At 55.6% G+C, this 17,631-nt stretch overlaps 1 protein-coding gene across 6 annotated transcripts in view; it reads right to left on the reverse strand.

The window, feature by feature from the left end:
* Positions 1-15,326, reverse strand: part of SYNE3 (spectrin repeat containing nuclear envelope family member 3) — a 104,801-nt gene extending 89,475 nt beyond the window's left edge. For 5 of the 6 annotated variants that reach the window (XM_073895846.1, XM_025869412.2, XM_025869410.2 and 2 more), the window contains exon 1: positions 14,462-14,537. The gene's annotated coding sequence lies outside the window, so the exon portion shown is untranslated. Of the gene's footprint in view, positions 1-14,461; positions 14,538-15,307 lie in introns of those variants that run through there. The other variant, XM_073895847.1, reaches the window with a different exon arrangement.
* Between the last annotated feature and the right edge of the window lie 2,305 nt (positions 15,327-17,631).

The following is a 17,631-nucleotide window of genomic DNA, read 5'->3' on the forward strand; positions in this document are numbered from 1 at the left end:
TTGAGAGAAAGTAAGAGAGAGCACGAGCAAGGGGGAAGGGCAGAGGGAGAGGGAGAAGCGGGCTAGCAGGCTCTCCAATGAGCGGGGAGCCTGATGGACGCGGGGCTAGATCCCAGGACCCGGGATCATGACTGAGCCTCCCAGGTGCCCCAGAAGCCTGCCTGTCTTGCACGAGGCAGAGGGACCTGAGTCCTCTCTTCTCGGTGACGGAAGAGGGCATGTAAGGGCTCAGGGTCAGGGCCCTCCTGACTTTAACCCTTCAGTGCTCCATATCCCCTGAGAAAATCCTCAATCTTAACAGGACAGCTAAAGTCCTTCTCCATTTACCTCGGCAGCCTTACCTTCCACCACTTCCCGCTTCCTTCCCAGCAACAGGAGCTCCCTGGGGCTTCTCCCCTCTATGCTTTTCTTTCCCTGGCTCCATTTACCCATCACTGCCTCCAGGAAGCCCTCCGGGATTTTTCAATGGGTAGAGGGCTGGGAACTAACATTGCTAAATACCTACTAGGTGTCAGGCACTGCGCTGGGTGTCTATACACATTCAGCTCATTGAGGTCTCCCACCTACTCTCAGACCCACGGCAGGAATGATTGGCTTTTTTATAAGGAAATCAAGATTCAGAGGGGTTACCTAACCTGCCCAAGGTCACACAGCAAGAAATCCTGCTGCCTTCTTCTCTCCTCTTAGCAGAGTCCAAGAGGTTTAAAATCGGCCCCATTCTGCTGAAGCGGAAAGGAGATATCCACTGGACTATCCAGATGAGTCCACACCCTGTATTGTTAACCCCTGCCTTGTATTTGCAAGCCTCAGAGCACTCCGGAGTCATTCCCCCCAGGGAACCTTCACCTCTCTGGAGTCCAAGGTCAACTGTTCACAGGCTGTGCTGATTATAATTAGCTCATGCCTGTTCCTGCCAGGGCTTCAAGATGCCAGGTTTAGGATGTGTCTGTGCAAAGCCAAGGGCACCTGGCTTGTGGACTGACTTCTGTTCCTCGGTGCTCTGGTGTCTCAGCGTGAGGGTGTTACCCCCAGAGTGACATCCTCGTAGACTAAGAAGTGCCACCCGAATTGCCCGGACCTCAGCACCGGGGCGAAGCCATCCTCTGGGGCCCAGGGGAGCGGCGTGTTTCCCAGTCTTAGGGCGCTGTGGCCCTGCACCCCTCCTGGAGAGGCCCGTGTCTGGGCTTGAGCACCCCGTCAGCCCCAGGGGACAGCACTCCCCTGTCAGGGGCAACCCATGGCAGCTGATGACGCTGCCACCTCCGTAATCCTCCTGGCCCTCTCACGGGCAGTCCCCTGCCTGGGGCTGGAGAGGGACCGATCCCTTTCCTCCTGGAAAAGCCTGGGTGCCTGGCTTCTTGCCACCAGTCCCTTTGGGAGCCCATGTCCCTTCTTGCTGTTGCCCTGGCAAGGTCACCCACCCAGCGGGGGGTGGGGGGAGAAGGGTGGCCAGCATGTGAGCTTGGTACTTGGTACTCCCACCCTGAGGAGAGGAGCAGACACACACTCAGCTCCCGCACGAGGCACAGGACACCATCTGACTTTCCCAAATGTGTTTTCTCCCCTGCCTCACACAATGCTGGCTTTTACAGATTTCCTTGAAGGGACTGAGGGCCCACAAGCCACCAACCCTGAGTGGACAACACTGCACAGGAGGGCCGCCACCACCCAGGGGAAGGTACCTTCTTTCTGCCTCCGTGGGAAGGCGCCGCATGTGCTAGGCCTGAACCATCAGCCACACCCTCCATTCCCAGCCTGTTGGCAATTGGCGGAGGCTCAGTGACTTCCCTTCCCTTCTTCTTTGCATTTCCTTCAGAGCATATGTGACCTTCTGATATGGTCTGCGCAGTCATTGCCTGCTTGTTGAATCTTAGAGGATTCTAGATCTTTCTAGAATGCACGTTTCATCAGAGCAGAGATGCTGCTAGTCATGTCCACTGCTCCCATCCCACTTCCTGGGACAGCATCTGGCACACAGGAGGTCCTCAGCAAGGAATGCATGACTCTCTGCCCTATGTGTTCAGTGTCATTCATTCCTTCAAGAAACCTTTACGGGGCCTCCAGGTACCAAGTGCAGCAGAGGAAACACTACAGTGGGGACCTTCCCTTGAGGAGCTCGCAGTGTATGGGGAGAAAGATGCAGAAACATAGAAGCCCAGTTGGGGGGTTAGTAAGATTCAGCTCAGAGGGACACAGTGAGGGTGGGAGACACTGCTTGTCGTGAGGGGCCAAGGGATGAGTCACAGAGGAGGTGGCCAAGGGATGGGCAACAGCATATGCAAGGTGGCAAAGCATGGACGAGCATCTGAGTCATTTGCCCCAGCGTGGTGGAGACCTTAATCCCCAGCCATTCACCCCACGGCATTTCCGAAACTCTCTGTGCTCTGGGACCCGGTCCTGCAGGGGTGGGGGGTGGGGGTGGGGCTGGTCTCTCCCGTTACGCACCCAGAGACCCAGGGGACAGCAGAGTTGGTGATTCCTCATGCACAGGGGCTCTGAGCAGACCCTGATGCTCAGGGGAGAGCTGACCCCTCCCACACCGCCCCGCCATGACCCAGAGACTGCCCAATGCCGCAGTCAGGGCGGCATGACCCACTGACCAAGGGGGACCGATTGCTCCAGTTTGCTCCAGACTTTCCCTGTTTCTGCCCCGCAAGTCCTGTATCCCAAGAAACCCCTCCATCTAGGGCACACTGGGGACAGTTGGTCACACCTGTGTCCATCCTTCTTTCTCTCCCAAGACGCCTCCCCCCACTCCTGACACCCCTGTCCCCACCCCAACCTCTCAGCCACTCACAGGTGGGGGCTGGGTTCCAGCAGCCTGGCTCCAGGCTGCTTGTCCTCAGGTAACCGAGCAGGACATGCTCTAGGTTACAGATGGGGCAGCTGACCAGCGAGTCCAATGTCCGGGTGTCCTGGCTTCTCTGATGAAGCCTTCAGACAAGAGCAAGGGGTGCAGGAAACCCAGTCCGGAGCCTAACTGCAGCTGGCCCAGATGCACTGATCCTGCCACAGTCTCCCTTGCCTGGGCTTCATCTCCAGAGGCCTCCATAATCCAAGGCCAGGCTTCCTCCCCAGCCTTCTCCTGTGCATTCAGAGCAAGGCCCACTGCAGGCGCCCGACAGACACGTGTTCAGGCAACAGGCCACTAATGACATTTCTGTCTCCATTTTACAGAAGGGAAAAAACCAAGGCCTAACACCAGTTAGGAACTCACAGCCAGTATGTTTCCTAAGACCGCGATGATTCCATTCTTCAAATGCAGCTACCCTGAGTCCAGTCTTCTAGAACCTTCTAGAGCCTTCCCCACTAACCCTGCAGAGACTCAGACACCACAGATGTTCTCGCCCAAGAGGGTCCGATAAACTTAAAGACTTCCCCAGATGCCTGTTTCCAGGCTGGGACTTCTACACTAGAGCTCCCTGCAGAATGACAAAGTTGCCCCCCTAAGATATTTACAGAAAACCCTCAGCCTGGAGCTGCTAACCCCACAAGCTGCTGGAAGTCCGTGAGGTCCCCCAAATGATGCTTGTCCCCCAAAGAACTTCAGGCACAGCACAGAGGAGTTACAAGAGCCTGACTGTAAAAGGAAAGATGCTGATTACATTAACCTCTCAGCAAGTACATAGCTGAATTAGATTTAACCCCCCTCTGGTCCCCTGCAAGGACATTGCATGGAAAGAGCTAGGTCCTTCGAGTTACACAGTCTTCTAGATCTACTATTTATTATCAGCTGTGACCTTGGACAAGCTCTGTAACTTCTCTGGGCCTCCTCCTCTATGAAGTGTCAAGTAAGATCTACTGTGCAGTGCTGCTGGCTGAAGGAAAAAAGTACTCCCATCCACCCGTGCTCCTGAACTCATTGCAGAGGGGAGAGGACATAGCTGACCTTCCTGCAGAGTTGTGCCATGTGCCCGGTATGTGTTAAGCCTTGCACTGATCATTCCATTGACGTGGTAGGTCCCACTATTCTTGCCTCCCCAGATGGAAGAAGCGAGGCTCAGAGAGGCTGAGCCACCTGCCCAAGGTTGCACAGCCAGCACAGGACAAGTTTTCTCCCTCCAGGTTCCTCTCCTCCTCGCCACTAGACTTAAGGTTTGGCTGAATGCGGGAACTAAGTCACAGACCCACGGTTCTATTTTAAACAGCAGGCTTAAAAGATTGAGACCTATTTCAGAACTAGTTTTCAGAACTGAAATGATTAGAACCACTTGCTCCAATCTGCAAGACCCACCCTCCCCTGCAGTGGGGGCTTCTAGAACAGAGGCCTGCAAACCATGACCCATTGCGCGTTCCAGTACACAGCTTTCCAGTACACAGAATGATGATTCTGTTTTTAAATGGTTGGGAAGGGGCGCCTCAGTGGCTCAGTCAGTTAAGCATCAGCCTTTGGCTCAGGTCATGATCCTGGGGTCCTGGGATCGAGCCCTGCATGGGGCTCCTTGCTCAGCAGGGTGTCTGCTTCTCCCTCTGCCTGCCCCTCCCCCCTGCTCATGCTCTCTCTCTCTCTAAGTAAATAAAATCTTTAAAAATAAAAAAATAAATGGTTGGGAAAAAAACTGCAAGAGTAATACTTTATGATAGGTAAAAATGACGGGAAACTCTAATTCCAGCATCCATAAGCATCCGTAAGCAAAACTGTACTGGCCTGTAGCCACGGCAGCGGAAGATACAACAGAACTGAATAAATTACAACAGTCTGTGCGGCCCATAAGGCAAAGATAGTTACTATCTGTCCCGTCACAGAAAAGGTTTGCCGATGCTATTTATCAGCTCAAGAGAAATACCTCACCCCACCCCCACAGATCAGCACAGCATTCCTGAGAGGTCTGGAAATCTAGAAGACTCCATACTATTCCTTTCGGCAAGAAGTCTGCAATCCCTGATACCCAGAGTGGGCTGACCAGTTAAAAGACAACAGGAACCTCACACAATCAGGAAAGGAAGGCACAGGGGCCAGCTCGCCCGTGGCACAAGGTGGCTCCCCCCAGACACAAGCAGGAGAAGCAGGCTGGGGCCAAGCAGGGTCTGTTCACCTGAAGTTCGGTTTCTATGTCCCTTTGGGATAGTGTAAACATTGGGGGCGGGGGTGAGGACTCTCCTCCATCTGAGAAGTCAAGGCCTGGGGCCAGCACTGCTAGCCCCCCATGACCTGATTCGCCCATGTGCCAGGGCGGGTGCCTGAGTCCTATGGAGTCAGATCCTGGTAACTTTGCATTCCACTGGGTTTACGTAGCAATGTCTCCGGTGGGCGGGCCGGGGGGGGGGGGGTTGGGGGGGGAAGCCCCGAGTGCTGCCCAGAGGGCTTCCCGAGCTGCCACTATGATCCAGGAGAGGTGGAGACCCACTGCAACAGAGAGAACCAGCTGGCCTGTTTGGGGCAGGGGGTCACTGAGTAAAGCAAGAGGGGGACACCTCATGTACCACTGCCCCCGAATCTGCTAACCCTGTTTCCTCTGGATCCAGGCAGCTGGTGTGAACAGTCTGGGCTAACTGTCCGTTTTGTTAGGCTGTCCATGGTGAGCGCCTCTCGGGTCCATCAGGACGTGGGGCCTGGGGGGGGGGGGCCCTTTGAGGTCACCTAGTTACAGTTTTTACACACTTTGGACATCTGGGCATCATATCTGTGATTTTGGCCACATCTAGGGATGCCTGGTTTTATTATTTTTTCTCATTAGTGCTTTTTTTTTAATTCTCCCCATTTACACTTAAATCTCTTTTTAAAAAGGAGAATTTTTATCTTTACCTCAAATAGAAAACCAGAGCGATGATCGATTACTGTGTGCAGAACATCATAAGGGATAAACACTGTGCATATAAACCATGAGAACCCAGTGGTTCTCAACCAGCCCCGAGCAGCAGCAACACCCAGGGAGCTTTTAAAAAAACACAGACAAGCAGCCTGAGGCCCAGAGATTCCTACATTGGCCTAAAGTGAAGCCCAGGTGATTAGGAAAACATTGCATAACCGGAAGGATAAAGGGGAAAAGTCAAAGGGAAGTTAGAGAGGAAGATGGAGAAAGGAATGACCATCACCCCCTGCTCTGAGCACGTGCCACCACACTCGCCCTGTCTGTGACCAGTAGCCCCCAGTCCAAACTCAGACCTCAGGCCTTGTTTATACCCTCACGCTGTACTGAGGATCCCGGGCTGGGATAAGACCCGAGGGCCCAGTGGGGTGACACTGACGTTTTCCCATAGGCCATTCTCTAAAAGTAAAAAAGTCACTCTGGCCATTAGGGATGGCCGGGACCCGGGGAGGGAAATGAGTGATCAAGATACACAGTCTGCACCCTATACACCCCAATCAGAGTCTTCCCAAGGAGGGGCAGGCTCTGCCCATCACGCCCCTGGGACCGGCCGGTGCATGGGCCCCAGCCAAGAACACCTGAGCCAAGGGCTAGCTCACCGGCAGCTGTGTGGATCCAACCACTGGGAGTGCCAGGGCGGAGGCAGGCGGAAGTGGCCAGCTCCCTTGCACATGGGCCACGCTGCCACCGGAGTCACTTCCCCAGCTAGGCAGCAACCCGGGAAAAGAGGGAGTGCTCAGAGCAGCTGAGACCAAGCGCTCACCTGCAGCTGGGACTCCCTCATCCGCCCGTGATCCTATGGCAGGGAAGGTGTGACCAGCCCCAGGAGCAGGTGAACTGGCCTGGCCCATGCAGGTGATGTGACTTGCCAACAAGATTGCACTCACCCACCAGGCTCGTTTGAACCACGGGGCACAGACGTGACTCTGGAGTCTTCCTCCCCTGTCCAGCTCAGGGGACGTCAGCATGCTGAAGGAAGGCGGTTGCCCGAGGCACATGGCTTCCAGAGCCCAAGGGCTACATCCCAGTCCCAAACACGTACCTCTCTGGCTCCCCAGCAAAGCGGCTCCACTGAGGGGCCCGCATGACAAACCCCGCTGCTACCTAGAGGGGACAAGTGTAGGGACTTACGGGGCCACCCCCTCACCTCGCCAAAGGAGCACACAAACAAGCAAAGACCGCTGGGAGCATCCACCCTCCCGCCCCCCACCCACCCAGGCATTCAGGTGGTTTTACCTAGAAGGCACTGCGGACAAGAGATACCACAGATGGAATTTTTTACAAATCCATTTTCTATAAGTATTTCTGAGCCAAGCTGAATGTGAAATCAGCAAACAGATAAACACGGCAAATTACATAAGCCAGGCTCCAAACTGCTGCCCAGTCCCGAATAAAGGAATTTAACCTGACAACCCCAACTGGCTCACATCCAGCCAGGCGTGTGGCCACCCACTTCTCAACAGCGAGTGAGCAAGCCACAGGCGGAGCTCCGGGGCCCGCGGGAGGGAAGGGTGTGGTCGGGGTGGTCAGGGTGGGGCGCCCCAGGGTGGGCCCGGGCTCTGCAAAACCTGTGGCATTTCTGGACCCATGTGACACTGGCCCCGCAGAAAGGATTTCCTCTGAGGAATGGCCTGTTAGTGTGACAGAGACTGGGGGTTTCAGGGAAAGAACTCGATGCTTAGGGAGGAGGCCTGAGTTCTGGGTGTGACTCACCGCGTCCTGCCCAGCGCGCTCCCAGCATGGAACCGTGAAAAGGCCAGTGAAGGCGGAGGGTTCCCGGCACAAGCTGTGGGGTCAGATAGTCGGAGCTAAATTCTAAGTCTGCTGCAAAGTGGCCGAGGGCAGGTTGCTGAACGTCTCCGTAAAGTGGGACCCTCAGAGCCTGCCTCCGGAGCTGCTGGGAGGATAGAGAGGGAAAAACCCAGGGAGCATTCAGAGTAGCAAGGGCACTCCTAAGTGCTGAGCAGAGGCTAGCCATCACGATCAAGTGTGCCAGACCCCTGGGGGGAGGGGGCAATCAGCGCTCCTGGTCAGTTTCTACTGCCATTCATCCCATAAATAGGGGCTGAGCACCTACCACCATGGCGAGGCTCTGGGGACAGAAAAAAAAATCTTTGCCCTAATGGAGTTGACGTGCTAGCAGGGGAGATGGATGATAAGCTCAAGAGCAAATACTTAGGGTGATTTCAGGTAGTGATAAGTGCAAGAGAGACTCAGAGAGGGAATGAGCATCAGATGTGAGCTCCAGGGGGGGGCAAGAGGTGTCAGATTCCAGACAGGCTCCAGGTCCAGCGCCGGCCCCGGAGAGCCCAGGAAAACGGACAGCTCTCCAAGAGGACAGTCTCCAAAGAGAGCCACAGAGGGAGGTGACCAGCGTCCCTTCTCTCCCCAGCCTTGGGTCATGACTCTGGAGCCCAGCTTTCTCCCCGGTGTCCTGGGAATCACTAGGATCTACCCCGTCCACTTCAGCTGGGGGTGCTCATTAGGGTGGCATCAGCACCCCTATATTTCTAAGATCTGATTTTAAAGTGTAGAGCCTTTTAATTAGATAACAACAAGGAGGGAATGAAAAACCCTGTGTCTCTGCCCTCAGGGAGGTCACAATCCTGGGGGGGGGAATCAAACACAAAAGCTGAAATTTAAACACCAAAAGGAAAGTACACTGGGAAAGGAAAACAAACCCCCAACCCCCCAGGGTGGCCTGAGGAAGGCTTCTAGGAGGAAGAGCCACCTAGCAGGTGTTGGCGGGGAGGAGCTGGGTGAGGGGCACAGTGAGGCAGAAGTCACAATGGGAGGGCAGGTCTGGAGGTGGTGAAGTCCAGGATGGGTTTGTGGCCTTAGGGGACCAGGAGGTAGCCCAGGTGGTAGAAAGCACAAAAGGCCAGCCGGGCAGCCTGGGGGCCTGGGTCTTGGTCCTCAGAGCAAGGGGGAGCCCTGGAGGGGATAGTCAGGGACTCACCCGCTTCAGTGAGCTGGCCTCTCCTAGGGTGGGCAGATTGCAACGGGAGACTTAGAATCTCCAGACACCTCCTTCGAGGCCCCTTCGAGCTCTCCTAATTTCAGCCTCCCATTTTGAAGGGCAGGAAGCCGAGACTGGCCCAGGTAAAGGTCAGTGTGCCTGGTGACCTGCCAGTACCTCCCATCATCACAGAAGGGCCAGCTCTTTGAAACAACAAGGAAAGAGGCTACCCCCAGTGAGTCAGCCTGCTGTATTATTTCAGCAAATGTCACTTGGGAGGGGCTCAGCCCTTTCCAGGCCTCAAATAAGTCTTGGCTTAATGAGAGTTCAACAAGTGACTCCAGGGGCCCACCTCTTCTATGCAGGCCTTGGTGATGAGGCCCGAAGACAAGTCTGTCTACACCACACGCCCAGCCCGCCTGGTGCTATGGCACAAATGCAGACAAAACAGACTTTTAGGGAAGGTGGCTTCGAGGGAAGAGTACTGGCCAGGGACCAGAAGACACCATCTCAGATCCCAGATTGGCCTCGAGGCACCAGAGAGACCTGGGCCAGGCACTTGTGCTCGCCGAGACTCGGTTTCCCCATGGGTCAAATTAGAGGCTCAGAGGAGATGAAGTCAAGGCTGGCTCCTGTTCTCCCCTGCAGCTGTCACTTCCAAACCCTTCGCGAACACTGCACACACAGTCTCCGCGGGCACATACAGGGAGGGCTTGTTTCCCAGTTTCTGAAAGCTGCCTGGCTTGTGCATTAGCCCTGCCCCAGGGGGAGGCACCACCAGCCCCATCAGGCACATGACAAATGGGGTCACGGTGTCACAACTGACCCCAGGACCCAGGGCAGGGGGGCTGGGCCCCGGGCTCCACTGCGCAGGTGGGCGCATGGGCTGGGCACAACAGCTGCCTCCGCACATCAGGAGAACCACCACTGAACACATCCCCTGGCACCTCGAGCCCCACTGGCCTCTGCAGAGGGAAGGCCCGAAGAACACCTGTGATTTGGGCAGAAGAAGGTGGCCCAGAACTGAAGTGGGCGTTCAGAGCACCAGGGCCAAAAATGGGATGGATTCCCCAAATCTCAGCACCCCGCTGCCCTGCTCGGTCATAAGGAGGAAGACGTGGCAGTGAGAGCCGTCAGGTTCCAGAACCTTCTGCGATCTGACAGGTGGGCAGACACCACCCAACTATGCTTGATCAGGGCATGTCCCCATGACCCACCAGCTGGGCTGGGCCACTGGGGATTGCAGCTTCTGGGGAGGGAAGGATGCGTTCACAACACAGCACACACAAAAAGTTTCCTGTCTTTTCAGTTCTTCCTCGGGCTGGGACTTCTGCTCTAGCACTTACCTGCCCCAGGATTTGGAGCAAGGCATTCAACCTCCCTGAATCTGTTTCCCCAACTGAAAAATGGAGGTAATCATACCCAGAGCAGTAAGTTGTTTTGATAACTTATAAGTAGATCAAGTGTGCCCCACAAAGACCGGGAGGAATATGAGGGGCTGTCCCAGGAGGGTTCTGTAGCAAAGGGGAGTGTGGACACGGCTTATGTATGGCCTTTGATGATGTTTGTGTTCGTGTAAGTTCTGGAAGTGTGTGCTCATGGCACATTGTAGCTTTTTTCTGACTTTTTAAAAAGATTAAAATGATCGCGTTAGTTTAGCCTCAAATATGGAGGTGTGGCAGGTGGTGTCCCAGTGACAGTCACACAGGTGTGGCAGCCCAGAGTGAGCTGTCTGCCCTGCCCATGTGCCTAATGCTGACCTTGGCTGGGGCACTTCTATTAGCCATAAAACCAGCAGGTTGGTCCAGGTGACCCGAGGTTCCTCCCAGCTCAAACATTTCAGGATTTTCTGATTCGTGAGCATAAATCATAAAGCATAAAGCATAAAACATTACCCGAGACTTTAAAAACTCCCGTTGATAACCTGAGATCGCCGTGTTCACACCATCTTCTTGTTGTTGGGACTTCAGAAGAGGGAGATGATTTCTCCAGGAGAAGCCATGTGTCTGTCACACACTAGGATTTGTGTTTGTTTTATTTCTTCAATCCAGCCAAATTAACATCTGAATCCATGGGGAAGAGTCTGATTTCCTAAGAGGGCTTTGTGAAATGTTTCACATTTCATACTACCTTTTTATTTGCATGTAAGATTTGGTATGTTCAATGGAATATATGCGTGTGTGTGTGTATGGAAACAGATACAGGTTTGTAAATGATGAAGCATAAAAATATTTTAAAATAGCACCCATGAGCTAGAAGAAACAGAACATAATGGATGCCACCGGAGGTGGAGGTGGCTCCTCCCTGACCCTGTACCCTCTTCCCCACCGAAGATAACCACCCCGATTTGGGGTTACCATTCCCTTGCCTTTTATAAAACCTGCTTAAATCTATGGAACAGGAGCTACGTAGAGAGGCGCACAGGAGACATACATATCCTTACAAATATTACAGGGTGAATTCCTTTGTCGCAGACCCTGTGACCCTCCCAATCCCCTCTTACCCCCCATGCACCCCCCCAGTGGTCATCTCTGACTCATTAAAGGTGCTCACTTCTCCCATTTTGCCATTGCTTTTTACTTCCCGTGTATGCAACGCTTAACAACTCCTGGTTAGTGTTTGCGTTTTGAGCTTCATAATTAGCAGCTCTCTGCCCAGCCTTTCAAAGCCATTTCGGAGATGCTGGGATTCCCTGCCCAAAGTCTGCAGCCTAGAAATCCAGGCAAGAGGAGCACGCCGCAGCACATTGTTACAGTTACATTAGGAGGATTAGTAATAATAAAACCATCGTAACTCCTCCTATGATGTGTCCCCAGCCTGCAGGGCATTCTGCTGAGCCTTGTCCCCCATTGTCTCATTTATCCCCCACAGCAACCCCACAGGGAGGTGTGGGGGCCTCTTATCTCTATTTTAGAGATGACCAAACTTAGGCTTTGGCTGCTGGGACGGTCTCCCCGCTACTTCCTAGCTGCTAGGCCCCGTTCCCAAATCCCGAGGCAAATATCCATCCCTTGAGGGGGGTGGAGAGGGTCAGCAGACAATTCCGGAACTCCCATCTCCTCCTCCCAGTTTCCTCTCTTGGCCCTGTTGAGCTACGTTTCGATGTTACCGGGAGAAGAAGTCCAGAATTCATTCTTTTCCAGGAAATACCAATGTCTTAGATAACCAGGATCCTGCCTCGTCAATACTGTTCCCCTGAAGATCAGCGGATAACATGGTGCTTCTATCCTCTGAGACACGCAGCCGGGCATAATGAAGAGCAGCAAGTCAAAAGCCCGGAGGTCAAATCCTGACTCTGTGGCTCCTGGCCTCTGCATCCGTCGCCTCATCTGTAAATGGGCCGGCAGTGGCAGCATTGGCTGCCGTCAGGGCCGTAGGAGAGACAGGAAATGCTTCCTAAGGGCCCACAGACACATGGGGTCCCCTGGCAGACCCCTCTCAAATCTCTCTGCCTGGGTCGAAGACCATCTTTCAGGGGTGCAAAGGCTCCAGGGCCACCCGCCACTGGACAGACACGGGCATTCAAGGCAGAGAGGAAAGGGCGGAGCTGCGCTGGGCAGGGGGCACTCAGGTGTCCCGCACCTCCCCCCTCCGGAGCCCCATCACCAAAAACTATGATAGCTGCTTGCATGTGCTGTGTCTGGTCCCGTATAAATCACTCTTCATGGAGCATCTCATTTAATGCTCACAGCACCCAAGATGGGGGCACTACGATTACCCGCCCCCCCTCGTGCGGAAGAAGATCCAAGCTCTGAAAGCTGAAGTGACTGTTTCACCGCCAAGGCTGGCCTGGACCCAGGTGGTCTAACGTGGCCACCCCCATTCTTAACAGCTGGGCAACACGGGAGGCCCCACCGCCCTCTTGGCTCTCAGGGGCTCCAGGATATTTAGGGGGGGTTGTGCTGGACTTGTCCAGTCTTACTTCCCCAGAGCGGAGGTCACCCTGCAGCCAAGCCAAGGTCCCCCAACTGTCCCAGCCCCAGGTTTTGGCATCACGAGGCCCAGCGGCCACCCCCAGGCAAGGACAGGTCTGCAGCGGTTACAGATCATGCAAAGCAGCTGGGAGAGAGGATTGGTTGTTCCCATGGAGACCGAAGGAGTTCAAACTCACCCTGAAGGGGGGTGCCTGCAGGGGGCCAGTCTGCACCCTGAGGCAGAAACCAAAGCCTGGATTCTCAACCCTCCCCGCAGGGCCGCCAGCAAATCCTCAGGCCTCCTCAGGACCCCCAGCAAGACAGGAGTTCCAGAAATAAAGCCTTCCCAGCCCACTCCCCCACTCCAGCTGCCCTCAGAGGGGCCTCCCTCGCTGAAAACCGCCCCGGGGCCAGCAGGCTTGGCACAGCTGTGACTGTCGGCAGCCCAGTGCGGTCCTGCTTGAGGAATGTGCAGACCCACACGTGTCAGAGAGCCTCGCTGGGGCACGGTTACAGGAAACAGAGCAAAACAACCCATTGGCACAGGCTTGTCCCTCCCGCCTCCCAGCTCCTGACCCCTGGGGGCTGTTGGCTGTGCAGGAGGCAGGGCCTGACCCTTTGAGAGAGCCAGCTTCTGTTCTTGGTTGCGCAGCTCTGGGCAAATCACTTCCCATCTCGGGGCCTGCTTTCTCTCTTCTTGGTGGATGAAGGAGGCTGTCCCGCCAAGCTCAGAAGGGCAGTGATTTTGTGACATGCTCCCCTTTCTGGGGGGACCGTCTCTTTTCCCCACTGACTCCTCCTGCGCTCTCTCACCTGGGATGGGGCATGCTTCCTGGGCATGTCAGGCTCCTCCACTGGTGCCAGGAGGAAGTTAACCCTTCAGAAGTGAAAGAGACCAGGAACCTGGGACAGGGTCCCAGGGCAGCCCTGGGCCAGAGCTCTTGGGCCAAAGTGAAAAAATAACATTGATTATCACCCCCACTGCAGCGGTATAGTTTTGAAGCAGAGGTCGCTGCGCAGGGTGGGGCACTCACGGGCTCCTAGGTTGACCATTGGGTTACCTCCACCAGGTCCTCTGTCTAGAGTCAAGATCTCAAGACCCTAAGGGGAGTCAGCATCCATCTGGGGCTGGCTCAGACCCTGCAAGAGATCTTTGGCCTCGCTACGCCCTCCTTGAGAGTTGCGGAATGAGGCTCAGAGAGGCTGAGGGACTTGCCCAGAGCTGCACAGCCAGGAGGCGTCTGAACGAAACCGAGGCCGCCCGGAACGACCTCCCCCCCCCCCCCCCCCCCCCGCCTCCTAGCTCGCGGGCTCTGGGCTGTCGCGGGAACTCCGAGGCGAGCGCGTGGTCGCCAGGACGGGGTATTCCCGCCCGCGTTTACTGCCCAGGCCCGGGACACTCGGCGGCGCGGGCCCGCGGTGACAGGTCCTCTGGCCCCAAGCGGAGGCTGAGCAAAGATTGGAGGCGGCGCCCGGCCAGCCGGGGACGCGCTGCCCAGGGCTTAGGGGCTTTTTCTTGGGGGCCGCGCCTCCAAGCTTGGGGAGCAGAAAGGCTCCGGGACTTCGCAGGCGGCAGGGAACGGTTGGGTTTAAACTAAAAATACCCGCCCGCCCGCAGCTGTCACGCCAGGGCCCCCGCCCCCGCGCCAGGCGCGCCTCCCCGGGTCCCCTCGACTTTCGGCGACCCATACCCCTGGGGGACGCGTCGGGGCTGAGCGGGGGGCTGCAGCCCCGACCCTCACGGCCCCAGCTCGGCCTCCCGGTCCCGCGCCACTTACCCGGCCCCGAGCTTGCAGGAGCGCGGCGCCGCGGGCTGCTCCGGCCCAGCCGCCCTCCTCCCTGCGTCCCGGGCGGCTACGGAGGGGGGCGGGGCCGGGGCGGGGCCGGACACTCGCCCCCCCCAGCCCCGCCCAGTCCCCTCGGGGACCTGCCGCGGGAGCCGCCGCCCGGGCCCTGCCACCGGGCAGGGCTGGACAAGGACGCGCCCGGCTCCGCGCGCTCCGCGGAGGCCCCCGGTGCACCGCCTCAAGCCCCCGGCGCCCAATCGCAGACCCCTCCGAGGGAGGGAGCGCTGCCGTGGGGTCTCCCCATCCTCACCCCCGGCCCCGCGCCCAGGGCTGCACACTCCCGCCCGGGAGCCGCCGGGATCCCCGGACCCCTGCCTGCCTCCGCTGGGGTCTCATCCTTGGGGATGACACGGAGCTGCCTCTCCCCCGGGGAAAGTTAGATCGGGGAGGGAGTTCCTCGGGTGTCCAGATTTGGGGAGAAGGCTAGGGGGCTCGCAGGTCTTGCCCCCCGGCAAGAGCCGAGGCGGGGCCCAACGCCAGGGCACTCCCCTGAGGCGCGAAATGCAGGAGGAAGTGACACCTATCAGCTGGCCTGACAGTGGGGGCACCCCATCCGGCCCCTCCCACCCCACAGTGCCTGGAGCCAAGGCGCGCGCGATCTCTGGGCCACAGGCTCAGAAGGGAGTCCCCCAGGACGCCGAGAGGGGGCGACGGTGCGTGAGCTGCAAGGAATGTGAATTCTAAACATAATCTGGACCTCCCACCCACGCAAGGCCCCCGGAAACTGTCTCCCTTTTCTCCCAGCGCCGCACTCCCACCCAAAAGACATCCTCTCACCTTGATCAGCGACTCCACCAACTCTTAAACCTTGCGGCAGAATGTCTGAATCTTATCTGCCTCCTTGCCTTTGGCTCCCGGCACACCTAGGGCCCTTTGAACTGTCTCTCCACCCGAGCCTTGATCTTTGTCCGAGTAATTACAACATGTTTGCCTGATTGGTTCTGTCTCCTCTGGATGGGAATGAGAGCCACTAACGACACAACTTGTGGAACTATGTACCATGGGGACTCCAGTCTTCACAATTTAGGTGTCAGTGACGCCCATTTTGCAGATGAGACCATGGAGGCTAAGCTTGAGGAGTTAGGGAGCTGGCCCAGATCTACTGCTTCCCAGAGGGTGTTTTCCTCTTTTGTTTCTTAGTGAGAGCTTGTCTGGTCCTCTATCCATATTTGTTGAACAGATCAGTGTCCTAAGACAAAGATTAAATTGTAAAACAGGACCAGATAGTAATTGTGTGTGTGTGTGTGCGTGTGTGTGCGCGCGCGCGCGCTGTGCATGCGTGTGTGTGTGTTTGTCTTTTCCAAACTGAGGGCAAAGCAGAAGAATGCCACAGCCCAGAAGTAACACTGGAGTAGACCTAGCAGGAGTTAGAATGCCAGTGTCAGCCACACCTCCTAACTCAGAACTGTTCATCAAGCCATAATTATCCACAGGGTCATAGGAGATGCCCACAAAGGACCTCTCCCACGCTTCCCCTTGACCGGTTCTAGGTGTCCTATTATGTTTCTCATTATCCTCCCGCCTCCATCTGAGGTGCTGTCACAAGCCTTGGGGTTACAACAGCCAAGTTGAAGGTGCAGACAGCAATGACCAATTATTATGATACTTGTCACTTGGATAACGCTCTTTATTCTTCCAAATGCTTTCACGTGTATCTCCTCATTACATCTCTGCCAAGGTCTTCCAGGGGGTTAGGAAAAGTTCCATTTGTCTTAGGATGGAAACGGAGGCACACGGAGGTCAGGTGCTTTGCGCAAGGAGGAAGATGGTCCCACCAGCACTGCTGGTAAGGTGAAGCAGCGGGCCATCAGAAGTCAGTTTCCTGCAGTGAGAGATGGTTTCGCACAGGTGGGGCAAAGAGCTCAAGCTCCAGCGCCAAACTGCAAGTTGGCAACTTTCTGTTCATTACTCATCTTTGGCTTCCTCTTCAGTTACATGTGCTCAATAATAAGAATCCATCTTCAATGATTTTGCACCTAGTGGTGTGAGCACCCCGCTCATGTGAGCTGTTCTGGGTAGAGCATGATCCCAACAGGTTCTAGTACGCACCTATTCAGTCCTTCATCAGATATTTCCTGAGCACCTACTACGTGTGAGTCCCTGGGGATATGGAGAGTGAGAAACAGAGGACTACTACCAGAGGTCGAGGTCACAGTGCAATGATTCTGTGTCCAGGGGGCTGTCTCCTGAACGGGGCGGTGGTGTGCATAGAGATGCCCCGACCTCCCCCCCAACCCCCCCAAGCCCCCCCAACTCCCAGCTCACACAGCACAGAGCACCACCTCAAAGCTGCGAGACCCACACTCCAGACCCAGCTCTGCTCCTTCACTGAGTGAACCCTAGCAAGCCATGTGACCTCTTAGAACCTGGGTTTTCTCATCTCTTAAGCGGGCATAGCAAGAATATTCCATAGGGGAGGGCGCCTGGGTGGCTCAGTTGGTTGAGCAACTGCCTTCGGCTCAGGTCATGATCCTGGAGTCCCAGGATCGAGTCCCACATCGGGCTCCCTGCTCAGCAGGGAGTCTGCTTCTCCCTCTGACCCTCTTCCCTCTCGTGCTCTCTGTCTCTCATTCTCTCTCTCTCTCTCTCAAGTAAATAAATAAAATCTTAAAAAAAAAAAAGAATATTCCATAGGGGAAAATATATGTGATAAAAAATATTTTACATGCCGATATTAGTAGATTTATTGTCATCATTAATATTATCTTCATCTTTACAGGGCTTGGTGATTTGTGATGATACTCTCCCGTTGCTCTTCTCAAGCATGATGTAAGCACAGGGTGTGATTTTTTTGTTAATTCTGTGCCAGTTTTCTGCCACTCCGAAGTAGACCACGCTGAAGGCGAACATGTTGAGTAATCAATGCGGGAGAGAGGGGCAGTTTGCCACTAGGAAGGCTGTAAGCCTTCACCTCCGTCTTCAGTCTTCAGCATTACCCACGGCTACAGAAAGGAGTGGAAACGAAAACTGCCTAGGAAAGAAAATTCTGGCAAAGGATGGGGGAGGCGGAGAGAGCCCCTCCAGCATCTCTGGAATTGAGCACAGGAAACCCCGCCCTGAGGCCTCCCTTTCAGAAGTGGCCCAGAGAGGGAACCACAAGG

This window comes from Callorhinus ursinus, unplaced genomic scaffold (genome assembly GCF_003265705.2).
Source record: "Callorhinus ursinus isolate GAN/ISIS: 27379988/994484 unplaced genomic scaffold, GSC_fseal_2.0 scaffold8, whole genome shotgun sequence".
Taxonomy (NCBI): Eukaryota; Metazoa; Chordata; class Mammalia; order Carnivora; family Otariidae; genus Callorhinus; species Callorhinus ursinus.